The sequence below is a fragment of the Rhopalosiphum padi genome, chromosome 3 (assembly GCF_020882245.1).
Source record: "Rhopalosiphum padi isolate XX-2018 chromosome 3, ASM2088224v1, whole genome shotgun sequence".
Classification (NCBI taxonomy): Eukaryota; Metazoa; Arthropoda; class Insecta; order Hemiptera; family Aphididae; genus Rhopalosiphum; species Rhopalosiphum padi.
In genome coordinates, this window is record NC_083599.1 from 35,454,512 (window position 1) to 35,467,875 (window position 13,364).

Sequence of the window (13,364 nt, forward strand, 5' to 3'; positions counted from 1 at the left end):
TTTTGACAAAATTTAATTATTGATAATATCGTTAAAAAATATAACTTGCGAAGAGTATTACATTTTTATAATTTTAAAGCCGTCGTTGTATTTTTCTTTGTCTAATGTTTACTTTAAGATTTATATTCTCATGTGCGGATGTTCAGTGAAATTATAAATTATGTTGTCGGAAATTGGACTAAAAGTGAGGACGACGTTATTTGTATTTGTTAAACTTCAAGTCCACGGACGATTCTATTGCAAGTGCAATGATTTCCAGAGTTTAATTTTGTAATATAAACCTTGCTTCAGAGGTGCTGAAGTAATATGAAGTTATAGGTACCTACAGTTGTTTTTCGATTTATATTATTTTATTGCTCCATAAATCAAAAAATGTTTATAGTGTTGATAGCCGAGCAACAATAATTAAAGATAAAATAACTAATAATTAATGGTTTTGGTGCAAACACTGGAATACATTTTGATTCACATTAACTAAGTGAATAAAAAAGTTTTTAATGGCATAACTATAAATTAATATTGAACATTACGAAGGTTTCTCACCGATCTTCGCATATTGTTATAGATTCGGAATTCACTCATACTCATTATTAGCACACACTTTTATAGAACTATATTAGTCTTATTTATTAGTGAGCTTATATAAATATTATTTATTTTTAGAATAAATTGTATTATTAAAAATATTAAAAATACAGTTTTTAAATTAAATATCTCTTAAAAAAAGTTATATACCTAATATTAAAAGTTTATGTAAAAATAGGTACTTATCACCTATCTAATTATTGTAAACTAAAATAAAATAATTTTAAAACTGAAATGAATAATAATGATACAATAAAAATGGCTGAACGTATTGGCTTATTTTCAAAATATTTAACACTTGCCAATAATTTAAATGCTATGATTAATAAATATTGTTACAGAATAAACTGCAAACAGAAAAAATTAAATATAAAACATATATAAACTGTGTAAATAATCATGTTTGAAATTTGGCTTATTTTTCTCTCGGTACAGTTTTTATAGTGGGTTTTTTTGATACATTAAAAATCAAAAAAAAATACTAATAATAATAAAAAGTCTCTATGATACTGTGAAATATTGTTTTTAATTTTTAAATATTAAATCATACACGGTATTTAATATTGACAAAAATATTATATGCTTATATGAGATTATAGAAAAAAAATAAACATTGTGATGCGGCAAAAATAACGGCACGAAATACGACATAGTATTTACCGATTCTACCGCAATAATATTGCTTTATAATCAAAATTATTTAGGTACTTAGTAAAATTGTATATTTGTGTATTAAGAAAAATTAATGCGTGTATGCTTACAGTGACTATGCTGTATGTGAAAAACTAAGCAGAAATCGATGGAATCGGGAGTGAAAAGACACGCGGAAAATGACCTAAAGCGTGACAGGTCACGGTGTCACACGTGTTGCACCCTTTCGAGTGACGACTAATGATAATAATAATATAATGATAACGCAAACCAGGAAGTATTATATTAAGGTCCGTATTTGACCTTTTGAAAAAAAAAAAATGAAAATGTTTTCCAATTTTAAAAAAGAGTTAAAATTTAAAAAAGTTACGTCCTAAGTGCTTCTCCGCTACAAATAGGCAACGATGACGTACACCAACTTTACTATATTTACATACATCAGTTGCGCCCGTCTCCCGGGAAACGTATTTAATATGTGTACAATGGATTCAAATTGGAACGTGCCCACTCGTCCGCATCTACCTGTCGTATTTTGTTTTTTTACAATTTTTTTTTTTCATTCATTTAACATCAAACCCACGAAATCGTTAAAATAAAATCGAAACCCTAAATGAATAGGTACGCCCCGATAAAATAATGTAAAAAAATTAAAATTCGTCGAACACGATCTATATAGGCCCCCCCCACAAAAATCACACCGACGCTTAACACTATAAAATTACTAACTGTATTAGTTTCTGCTCAGATATTTTGAGTAATTATCACTGGTGTCATCCAGTCATCCAGACGTACCCCGCAGACGTAACGTCAAACGTTTTCGCGATTGTTATTCGACTCTCCCGTTACACCTGTTCTCATATGAGAATCCTCGCCGTGATAATATATGTCTAATATATAGTAGATCGCGTATCACGGAAGTAAGAAATATAATCGTATAGACTTGTATGACTAGACTTTTACTGAAAGTTATGACGTGACAACATATTATTGATATGTTTATTACCGATGTGAATTTGATTTCCCGTTTGTGCGCCCTGTAGATTTTATGACTTAATAATAAAATACAATATATTACTATTATGATAATATTTAAAAGTTGTATGTGTACAGCCGTTGCTCGTTGCACTGATCCATAAATCGTGAGCAATAATTTGTGCATTAATTTTCTATACAGTTGCGGAATAATACATAAGTTACAGTTTATAATACGCAGGTTAAAAGTAAATATAACGACGTGTGTGTAGCGCAAAAGGGGTCCGGTAATTTATCTCACGATATAAGTGCTTTTTAACTTCGAAATAATTAATCTATTTTACATTTTGTTTTTACTTTCCACGGTAAAACAAAATTATGTGTTATCTCGATGGAGACAAATTTCACGAAATTTTTAAACCCTTTATAATAGCTAGTAGGTATAATACGGAATAAACAACAAATTATAGTATTATTACACTACACGCAACGTGCTCGGGACGATTCCGCTTAACGGGCGAGTCGTTCGTTGTTGTGTTTTTGGTTTTTTTGCTGTATTTTTTGTTTTTTTTTTGTTTTGCGGTCAGTTTTATTACCTACTTTCCGCTTGTTGTTGTTGCTGTTGTTACTTCGCCGAAAAAACAGTAGGCGGACATATTATGTAGTGCTTGTACACCGCATCATCATATAGCTACTATATGCTTATACTATTATAGTGAATCGTTTTGTACTCGTATATTAACTTATTATACACATCATGTTTTACACGCGATATAACACTGCCGAAACGGCGCGCGTGTGTTACGTATAATATGTCTCGTTTTACGTAGGTACCTATTATGCTCGTCCAGTGTGCGCGGCAAGGTGAAGTGCTTAAGTCGCGTACACGCGCGTCGTGAACTGCAACCGGCAAAACACCAAAGTAATCAGTAACTTCACTCGGGATCCGCGATTTTATGAAATATATAGGCGCTATTATAGCGCTATCCACTTGGGGAGAGGCCATTTTTAACCAAAAACACTGATAAAAATCAAAAACAGATTTTTTTTTTATAAACAACTTACTCAAGTTATAATATAAATGATTACCAAATACAAAATCTTCGATTTATCGAAAGTAAATTTTACAATAGGAATTTTTTCTTATTTTGTTTCGCAAAGTCCACAATATCATCTTCATAGTTCAATGGTTAATCATTTCGTAACATCATGTTTGATTATCGTTCATAATAAAAAAGATCAAGTTTTTCTTGTTTTAATAAGGACCTCATGTAGGTTTTTAAATGCGTTTAAGTGAAAAAAATTATCATTAACTACTAAAATTCTTGCAGGATGGCATTGATAAGAAGTTTTTAATTGTTTCACTATATATTAGTAAGGGGAGCTCAATCTTCGCAGTCCCTATGCTTGAGCACTGTAAGCACGCACATCCGTAAACCAGTACTTATCTAGTTTATTGGTACAACAACTGTAGGATCACTGTAAAGCACAAAGTTTCAATAGTGGACTTGGTCAGTTTTTGCATGGCAACACAGGAAAGCGTTTTTCGATCCTTTTTAAATTAAATTTATTAAATGCTATAATAATATTATGACCTATTAATAAAAAAATAAATGCATTTTTCATTATCTAATGAAAGTTTCTGGTCGATTAACAAAGTTTCAGAGTATTTTATTTTTTACTTTAGTCTTTGACAAACGAAAAACATCACAACCATTAACATTGAATTACTGAAAAGGTACTATAAGGTTTGAATAAATAACAAAATAATAAGTGAACGAAATTACACGACTCGTTAGGAATGATTTTAACTATAGTTTTGTGAATAAAAATTTAAATATCATTTCGTTATCTTCTATTTATTAAAGATATAAATTATTAATACAAAATTGTTACCTTTTTAAAAGTTTCCCAACATATTTAGAATCCATTATAAGGATGACGTAGGTACCTATATATTACTTATATGCAAACTATACCCAGTATAAAAGATTATATTTACGTAGTTACTTTAAATTTTAGCTTGAAATGTACCAATAAAAATTTTTGGAAACATACCTATCACAGTATTGATACGGGTCGTCCGGGGGGGGGGAGGGAGATCCTTGTCGTAAATAAATATTAACACTGGTTTTTGAGTAATCAAGTGTATCTATTTCTGTGCAATATATATATATGTATTTACAAAATATGGGTCGAGTTAAGCGTCGACTTGTGCCGACCAGACTTAAATAAGTGAGTCGACACAATCGGGGGCGCTTGTGGATAGTCTGGTGAGTACCGGAACCTATATGGCTATATATAATGTGGCGTTATAGTTGGCCTATAATTTGTACAAATATCGGGGTGGAGAGCCGTCGTCGGTACAAGCTTAATTAAGCGGTACTCCGACGGCGAACCTGGTCCGGGAAGGTCAACTTAAATAAGTCGTGCGTTGTCGGGATATGCGGTGGCCCTGAAAAGCGTCGTTTTTCTGGTGGTGCTCGCTTGATGTTTGGTCGAAATTTTCGTTACTTCATCCAGCGGCGGGTTGTTGGTTCAGTGGTCTTCGTTCCCGAGTGTTGAAATTAGTAATCACGACGCCGGGGGACACGTTGAGTTCCGCTGTATGTCCTGGTCGTGATTGACATAAATCTCAGCATACGCCGAATCCCCGTCTTTCTCAAGACGGTTTTGTTAACGTTGTCGCCGAGTGCCGTATAAATCGGATTCACGGGACGTTTGCGTTTCGACCGTCGGGACAATGTGTCCTGAAAAGGACCGTTTTCAAACCGTAAACCCGGGTTTTTCCCGGGTGGTACGGGAATCGCCGTCCGGTGATGGCGTCAATCACACGTCGAAGACGTTCGCTAAGAGTGTGAACACGACTTAGCAATCGATTAGTCCTGAGCGGTGTGATTTACGATAGCACCGTGTAAAAGTGCAATATAGGCAACTTCGATGCAAATCTAGTCGCCGTGAGTCGTTAGCCACGTCGGCCGTGGTTATGCGGATCGCTGGCGGACGTTCGTGGTCGACGGCAGCGCTTGTAGTTGCCCGTATGTTCGCGGAGTTGTAAGGTCTCGATGATGTTCTAATCCGTAGATCGGTCGTTGACGGTGGCTCGTAAGATCGTCGTATTCGTTCACAATCCAAATGAATTTCCTGGTCTTCCTGGCTTCTTGATGTTATCTCGAGTTTTGAAGTCTTGAATGGTTGAGTGGAAATTGGAATTTGGAATATCGATCGGTCGCAGCGTGCGCGTATATAAATTGTTTACCGTACCGACTAGTAAGCCACTAAGTCTCGTTGGCCTTCGCAGCGTTCGGCCGTGTTTCGTTTTGTGACTTTTGTGGTTGTTATTTTTTATCCAATTGTGTTGTAAGTGGTTTTTACGGATAGGTCTTGTCATCCCCTATCCGTTGATACCATCCCTAATGTTATTTGATCATATCTTCGTTGTCTATTTGTCCGTTATTGCTGTCTGTATTTGTTCGTTTCACTCATCATTCCCCAGCCTCTGTATTATTTGTTCTATACATGTATTATCGGGTTTGATGGTAGGTACCCAAGAATAGGTATTTTCCTCCTCTATTCATTGGCGCCACCCTTGTTCTTCTGTGATGATTTCGCTTTTTATAATCTTGCGCCAAGTGTTTTGTCCGAATGGCGGCCTCTGATTGGTTGTTTACACCGTATGTTATAATATGATTTAATAACTCGTGTGTTGGTCCTGAAAAGGACCGTTTTCGTGTAAGTGTCGTAGATTGTTCCGTAACAGTGTTTTCATAATAAAAATAGAATTCGTTAAATAATTTAGTCAAGACCATATTGTAGTTGTCATAACTCATTAATAATAATAACTACGTACTATGTTAGAATAAAAAAAAAATTAATTTTAATAAAGAGAATTAGACATAAGTTAATGTTTATTAATTTAAATGTTATTAAAGAATTTTTGATTTTGAGATACTACTAAAAATATTTTACATGATGGTACATAGTTATTCCATAGCTTAGTAAAAAATGTACTGAAAATTAATTTGATATTTCTCTTTCTCTTAAGACAAAGTATAATGTGCATAGACTACTTATAATAGGTATACCGTAAGAAATCGACAGTAATAAATAGTGTTGTCTCGAAATACGGTTAAACATTAATTCCTTCTTAACATTTTAATAATTATTTTTCTTTTATGTTCCGTTTTACCTTGAAAAAATAACTCGAGTAACGATGGAAAACAAATGCACATAACCAGATAAAAAAGAAATCACAACGAAACCCATATTATACATATATAATATAATACGTTCGTTTCACGTGGCGTATATTATTTTATTGTACATAAAGGTACTGCATATATATAATTAAATGGTATTGGATAGCGCACGTGTGTGTGTGTGTGTGTGTGTTAGGTCAAGTGGAAGGGGCGTGTTGTAAAATTCAAATTTTTAGCACTCCGACCAAGAACATCATTATACGAGAGTATACACGTGATTATCGGGTCACACTTTTATTAGGTACCATTATTATTATTATTATTAGGTACATCTTTCTTTACCATTTTTTATTTTTCCCATACGGACTGTTTGAAATATATATATATTTTTTTTTATTGGATTCGACCGTTGTCGGCGAACACCCTCTCCGCAGTGTGTGAGAAATGCCCGTGGCGGTATCGTGTGGATAGGACCGACTACCAGGACATAAATTATCCGACCAAACACACACACACACACACACACACTACTAGTCGAAGAATCGTGTAAAGATCTGTTATCTAGATAATATTCACTACCGTTGTCGATGATTTCAGTCGGAGAGTTAAAACTGGTCCAGATTCCTGCCGATAAAAAAATAATAATAATAATAATAATAAAAGAGACTCTTATATGTGTATACATATAATATACAATATATATTCTACCGGTATAACAATGATAATCAACTATACACGACTTACTACTATATTATATCAGTATGTGTATATTATATATAATACTAATTCCGATGGGTATTTTTTTTTATTTTTTCATTCCGAATGAACGGGTAGGTACGCGCGTATCGTTTATTTTTTTTCTCCCCGTTTTATCTCTTTACGGGTCCCCGTCCCGTCCGCCGTCTGATTTACGCCCGAGAAGATATTTTAACGATCCAATAAAATAGTTTTACCTATATATACATATGTATACATTGTATTCCTATATATATATATTATTTTACGTTTTATTGTGTTGTGCGCAGATGCCACGTGTAACGTCTTAATCTCGCCTGTCCCAACGTCAACTGTACACAGGGACGGGGTTAAGCGCCGCCGCGTAATTTTCCCACCGCCCCCGCCGCCGCAGTGGCGCATCGCCCGCCGCCGACGACCGACGGGGACGATTTTAATGTGTGCGCACAGTCTACTGTTATTGTGTCTTTTCACGGTAATACATGCAACCCTTTTCGCCGGTAATTAAAAGTACAACACTGACGTCGGTGCTTTACTCGCATAAAGAGAAGGATCAGAGACAAAAAAAAAAAAATAAAATAAAATTACACGATAATCTGGAAATTTATCGAGTGTTTTCAATTGTTTAATGGTTCGTAAAAAAGGAAACCCCTTAATGGACTTTAAAATATCAAAAGGTTCAACAATTTATTGACCATTAAAAACAATTAAAAACTTGGCTTTCTTTTTTTTTTTTATTATTAGTTAACTGTAATTTTTTTTTTGTCCTTTTAACAAATGTTCACAATTAAATATAACACATTTCAATTGCATAGCACTACTATAATGCGTATCGTTCGCAAGTCGCAACATTTGCAACCGTTATAATAGTACCTATTATCATGGCCGTATCCAAGATTTTTTTTAGGGGGGGGGGGGTCGTATTAATATAAAACTATAACATCATTTTTAAGAATTTTAATTAAATATACCCATATCATTTTTTAAGGTACCAATAAGGTAATAATATAAATACAAATGTACTTTATTATTAAAAATACATCATTACACAATTTTAAGGATTATCAAGGGAAGTCAATAAAAATATTTTTCAATGAAATTTCTGGAGAGGGGGTTGAACCCCGGTAAACCTTTCCCCTGAATACGGCTATGACTATTATTTCTTTAAATATTAGTTAATAATTATTAAAATACAACAATATAACTTAAAAATGATTCGTACTAGACATTTTATGTAAAGTATTATAATATATTTTACTGCATTTACCGGTTTCGGCTTTATTGACTAAAATATTTTTATAAACAATTTAAACATTTAAATAAATATCATGTACAGATTTTTGTATAGCATAGTACCATCTTACATACATCAACTGTTGAAAAGGAAATAAACGAGTTATAGTGCATATGTAATATTTTAATTTATAATATTTGACTATTGCACTTGCTTGGTATTTATAAAGCTTTTATTACATAATATAAATAATAGTGTTTTTAACATCAGTCCAAAAATATTAATTAAAAACTTTGTTCCTCACCCATCTAAGTAAGTTTAATATTTTAAGTTGTGTTTAGTGTGTTATTTAGTATTTACTTATATAATTGTTATTTAATTTATTAAACTTGTTTAGGTTTTGGAAACAAAACTAATTAATTCACTGCAGAGCCCATAACCAAAAAAATCAAATCAAAATCCTAAATATATTTAGGATTATCTTAATAAAATTATAAAATATCTATCGGATAATTGTGCTTGTATTTATTTACAAGAATATTTATAATAATCATCGTGTAATATATATATGTGTGTGTCTTAAAAATCAGTTGTTGAATCAATATAAACTATAAAATATACTAGGAAAAAAAAATACGTTTTTATTTCTATACGGTGAAATGTTCGTTTCACCACATTCGCCATCACATTTTATTGAACCCTTAGGATACGATCGGAAAAATAATTCATTAGTTCGACGAAAACAATAATTTAACATTAAATTAGTGCTAAGGATCTCCATTTGTGCGCGCGTGTGTGTGTGCTTGCAGGTACTTGCACAGTTCCTCGCGTGAACACGACCCGGATCCAATGACAAACGGTATGGCTGCATTTCCAAAACCGTGGCAAAATGTTGACTATAAATTATAATATTGTTCTCGTTTCATATACTATTCGCAGCCACGAAATGTCGCTACATCCACACCTTTATATCCGTCAAGTGTCAACTTCTCCTTCTGCTTTAAGGTCAGTGTTAATCATCTTTTGATTGATCTGTGCTCTAATTTCTGTAATAGTTTAACTAGTTTAAAATGAGTTTTGGTTCCACTTCCGCAACGTTTCAGAGATCGTTACTAACGCACTAACCTACACTTCATGAAGTAAACCTGTTACCTACTTTGCATATTATTGTTGAGAATATTAATTTATAGTGTAATTTATTAGTAATCATCTGCTGTTAATTGTAGGTAGGTGCAGCCTGTTACAATTTATCAACTTTAAACATGCCATAGGACTTCCACTAAACGGTTTATAGGATTTTAATTGTATGTGTATGTTGGTTGGTTCACATAGTTAATGGTTATTGGATATTATTTTAAATGGAGACGAATTCGTCTTTCAACAAAATTATCAATTTTGTTTAATAAATTAATTTTGATCTGTCAGAGCCGTTTTTTTTTTTAGGACGTTCGTCTTCGAAGTAAAATAAAAAATGAAATAGGCAGGTACTCAATTGCCGTGATGAATGAATCTCATATTAGTCGTATCAATTCCTACTATACGAATAGTATAATAATAGCTTATCATAGCACTAATGATAAATACCTAACAATTTTAGTCGTATATGAGCGTAAAACCAATTGTTTGCAACTATTTAAAAAAATCTCATAAATCATAATGATTTAAATTGACACTATTGATGACATACGTGTATAATTAATAGTGAGTACAAACTTAACTAATCGTAAATTTTAAGTATTAATTATTATTATCCTAACTAATTTTTATTGATATTGCAGATATTATATAAATAATGTAAATATTATTATCTGTTTTTATATAGATCGTTTATTTTTTTTCTTTAGAAAATGTTTAACTTTTATAATATTTGTATTATTTATATTCGTATGACAAACCACGGATTGAATTATTTATTCGGAATTTCATTGTAATAATATTATTATTATCTTTTATATTATAGTCGTTCAGGTCATTTAAATTAAGCTATAAAATAGTTAAAATAATTTATTTCTATACCAATGGATAAACAAAACGTATTCTTAAAACATAATATTCGTAATTATACAGTGCGATTCACTAATAATGGTTATTACTTATTGCACATTTTATCCTTTTGATAACGCTATTATTAAAATTCTGATGTTTAGAATTTTTAATTATAGGTATGTATACTTGAAGACCAGATTTTAAAATACTTTAGGACTTATGTATACGTACCGCAGAACACTAGGTTACTCTTTAAATGGCATAGAAAATTAAAGTATTCTAAAATATGTTACTCAAAAATTCCAAAAATCAGAATTTAAATTAATTCATTATTATAAGGAAATATTCCGTATCAATGAAATATGGGGGATGAGAAGTTTTTTTTATATGCACAGGCTATCATTATCCACCCTAAATATTATTACAATATATTTTTTATTACGTATAGGCATCATGTTTATGCAGTTACACATTATATTATTGTGTGCCATGTATAATTAGAGACTCTACCGTATAAACCTAGTAATTACATATAATTTATTGAAAAAAAAATGTATCGTTATCGTCCATATTATTATGTGGCTAAACAAGTTAATTCTGAATACCTAATATAGGTACGTGTCATTATTCTACGAATAATTAAGTTCTTAATAATCATAATTTATATCAAATAAGAAATCAAAATTATTATCGGTTAGAAAATTAAGGTACTATAATTATTATAACCAGTGGTCTAAGCGCTTTAAAAATTGAAGAGGTTAGTTAATAATGCGATTGATAACAAAGAATTGCTTATTAAGTAAATTGTCATTTGTGTATATATCAATATATTATATTATATTTGTTTTATGAATGTTAAAATAAAAATATTTGATATTCATTATAAATTATAATTCATTTTATTATTTTAACATCATATTAACTATTTAATTTTGAAATATAAAAAAAAATAGTTACTTGCTATTGTTATTATTATAAACAATAAATTATTAAACTGATTAACAGATTAAGTAACACGATATATTCAACTTGATAATAATTATATATACTTAGATTGTGATAAAAAAAAAGGTTGATCATTTCAACAAATGTATTAGTTATCTAGATTAAAATTAACAATATTATTAGACTATTCAAATAAAAATAATTACAATGCACATATTATTTGTTAATTTTATTGTTCAAGAGAGAAGAGCGTTTATTTTTAGATCAAATAAGTGGTGCGATGGAAAAAAAATAAAAAAAAAAATGAATGAATACAAAATAAAAATAAACATATAGATGTAGGTACACATATTATCCCTATCGTTAGTGACATTTATCGCTCTGGGGCTTACTATAGCACTGATCAACAGATCAATTACAACTTTTTTATTGCTGGATTTAGGATACAACCAGAGAGAAAAAAAGATTACACTTTAATATCAGAATTCTAAATTAAAATCGGGGATTCACATACGAATACATTAAACACATTATAAGTTAATACCTGCATTATGTCACCCTCAAGGAACAAACATAACATTTTACATAATCCCGAATTAACAGAAAATAAATGTGATACGCATACGACGGCAATACAATATATAGGTATATTATAATTTAAGCGCTTGTTATCGGCCATTATGGATTTCAGGGTATTACTATATTATATTATTATATATTATTATATTTTGTTTTGCTCGTGTCTCCGGAGAGGAAAATAAACATTTCGTATACGTAGCCTACGTCACGAATAATAAGGTATGTCTTTACAATCTATACCGAAACACAACGCAAAGCGATATTGTATTGTTTTATCCGACACTAAAATCTATACGCACTAAAACACGTTATCAATTTGAAGATAAATGTTCGATGATTTTGCGAGACAAATCAATTGATTTTATATACAACTATATCCGTAACGGTTTGTTTGAAACTGCGGTGATGTGTATATACTATTCTATTGTGGAACAGTTCGAAACCCGTCAATGTCCTCGGAAAAGCATTTTATATTTTAGGCGCCATTCGACACTTATGCATAATAATAACGAACACTTAAAAAATGTAAAAAACCATAATAATTGTAAATGGTATAAATAATTATATACATATGAAAATAAAACGGGGGCGAAGTCACTTTGCAATATTCTCAATTCGTCTTCACCTCGTCATTGAGTAAACGGATGAGTTAAATTTGAGCTCAATGATAGATCGTTATTTACGAAAAGCGATTCTAAACGGAGACGTTAGTGTCGTCAATTTCCAAAACAATTTTATAGTTAATTTTTTTATATCATGAAAATGTATTATAATAGCGAAACTATATTTATTTACTATATAAAAATTATACATCATATTATAATATTACACCATGTTATATGTTTTTTTTTTAACTTTTATTTTAGTATATAGTTTACTATATTTTTATACTAATATTTTAGTGTACTGCAGAACGATGTGAATAAATGTGTGGGATAATAACTTAAAAATAGGTAGTAAAAATATTTGGTAAATTAAATTTTATCTCTACAAAGAAAATAATAATATACGACCAACAGTTTCAAGTCCCTATGGTAAACATTTTTTGAATTCTAACAAAGTAACTAAATTCTTTATTATTTTTTTTTATCACCCAATTTCATTAAAGTCTGATATTACGAATTTCCATAAAAGAAATTAATCACGTGTATTTTTGATGTTTTTTAATGCTATAATTACAACATATTATAAAAAACATTGTTTAATATTTTTAAGCTTTTTACGAAGTCAACATTATTTATTAATTTTATAAAATTAAACTGTCCATAAATAGCTAAAAATTGGTCTAAATATATTGAAAATTCCGTGGTCTATAGAAATTACAATTTATGCAATAATGGAATATCTCAAGTTTTTATGAATAATAATAAACCATTTTTGAAGATTAATCGCTATTATATTCATTTAAATATATAATGTCATCAACATCTGAATAATAGGCGCCTTTAAAACGAAATTGTGACTATATATTTTCAGTA